We start from the raw sequence: 2,500 nt of genomic DNA on the forward strand, positions 1-2,500 counted from the left end.
TAAACAAGCACTTATAAACGAGGCAATAGGTGGACACGACTGAGACAAAAATAAACATGAAATTTATAGGAAATGCGCCACAACAAAATACACACACACATGCACTCACACACACACACACACACACACACACACACACACACACACACACACACACACACACACACACACACACACACACACACACACACAAACACACACACACACACATGCACATATACGTATGTATGTGTGTATATATATATATATATATATATATATATATATATATGTGTGTTAAAATATATCCGCTGTTTAATATACTCAGACTCCAATTTATTTTGCATATTGCATAGTCTTAAGTACACTGAAGCATCTTACTGTAAGGTGTCGTCATGCCAGTTGTGAAACACTGAAGGATGTTATTATTATTATTATTATTATTTTTATTTTTTTTTTTTTTTTTTTTTTTTTTTTAGTAACATGAGCACACTTCAAACACTAGGAAGAAATTCCGAGAGACATTTTGTGTGTTCAATTCAATTAAGGAAACAAGATCCGCTTCTCCAGAACGTAAAGAGGAAAACTACAATAAGTGTTGATTCGTACTTGGCAAGGGAATGAATAGAGTCCAAACAAGACCAGTGACGTTGTGAACAAGGATGTGGAAAAATAGGGAATAATAAACAGGCGCCTTTTAAAATTCGGTAAAAAAAATAGCGACCAACTGACAACTGACATCGTGACAAGGTAAAAGTGAGAGAGAGAGAGAGAGAGAGAGAGAGAGAGAGAGAGAGAGAGAGAGAGAGAGAGAGAGAGAGAGAACACAAAGGGGCTTAAGGTAAAATGAAACATCCTTCAGCTGATGCCAATAGGAGAAAATTTCCACCAAGAGAATGTTTGAAAAAAAAAAAAAATGTTTGGGTTTTACGCTGTGGAAAAGGAATGTGATCTGCATTCTTTAACAAGATCTGGCACCAAGGCTTCCTCCAAAATGAGAAAATTCATATCCCAAATGCATAAACAGAACCCGGACACAGAATACCTACCAGAGACAACCACGTAGATAGCAGACCAAAGACGATCCTATTTTGATCTTATACTGAGGCCAAAATAATCCTTAGTAATTAGTAATCAGATCTTTGTGATAATAAGAAGTGCCATACGTTTTTGATTTTAAGAAGTCTTTCCATTCCCTAATTAGTACCCAACTTCAGAGAGTTTTAAGTAAATACTGTTGTGATTTTAATATTTCTTCACATTTTTTACCGATCGCTTGTACTCTCTAACCTATTCAAAGAGATTCCAAGAAAGGTGAGTAAACGCGTCTACAATATCGTTGCTTTCTGAGATATCTCAGCACTCGACTGAGCTATGAAGAATTATAACCAGTCACTCTTGAGAATTATTAGATTACCCAAAGTTTCCCAGAGATGATGCTACAACTTTCACTATTATCATTGTACACTGTCTTCATTACTGTTACTTCTACCAAGAAGTATTAAACCAATGTAAAATTTCTGGTTTGGCAGACAGTAATAAACTATTCAGTGTATTAAAAGCCTTTAACTAAATATTCACGATCTTTCGTAGAAAAGCGATCTGTGACTCATCAAACCGGTCAAATCTGAAACACAGTGAAAAGAGAGGATGTAAACCAAACTGGCATATGATTCGATACCATAGGATTAAGATACAAAATATAGATATTTTTGATAACTGATAACGTTGAGTTTTACTGTAAGTGCGGTTTTTATTTTTCAGGGGATGGAACTATTACCATGAGTGCAGTGGCATGAGAGTAACATTTTTTCACTCTTTTCCCTTTTTCTGGTTCTCTCTCTCTCTCTCTCTCTCTCTCTCTCTCTCTCTCTCTCTCTCTCTCTCTCTCTCTCTCTCTCTCTCTCTCTCTCTCTCTCTCTCTCTCTCTCTCTCTCGTTCTCATTCTTCTCTCTCTCTCTCTCTCTCTCTTGTTATCATTCTTCTCTCTCTCTCTTTCGCTCACATTCTCTCCTCTCCCTATATTTTTCAGTGAATGAGAAACAAAAATACGTAGGGATGCACCCTTACAAATATAGGCCTATGGGTGAAAAGTAGGCCTACTGTAGATGCCTTTTTAATGATAGGTCAAAAGTCTAGGTCGGCGATTGACGTGACAGTGATTCGAAAGTGATCCTGGGCGTAGGACTTAAAAGGAGAGAGAAGTAGTAGAAGAAATTTGAAATATTTGATAATTTAGGCATATCGTGCGAACAGACGAAATACAAGTAGAATTAGACTATAGTAATATAATAGCCTTGATAATAGTACAAATGATGATAATGATAACAGTAATAATAATGATGATGATAATGGTGATAATAATAAAAGTGCTAATAGAATGATTAGATTAATGATAATAATGATAAGGAGAAGAATGACGTTAACAACAAGAACCGCAATGATAATAATAAGGATAATAACAACAAGAATGATAAAATTAGAGTAAAATTTTAACGCGATTCATATTATGGTGCCTTTA

Source organism: Penaeus chinensis, chromosome 24 (assembly GCF_019202785.1).
Source record: "Penaeus chinensis breed Huanghai No. 1 chromosome 24, ASM1920278v2, whole genome shotgun sequence".
In the NCBI taxonomy this organism is placed as follows: Eukaryota; Metazoa; Arthropoda; class Malacostraca; order Decapoda; family Penaeidae; genus Penaeus; species Penaeus chinensis.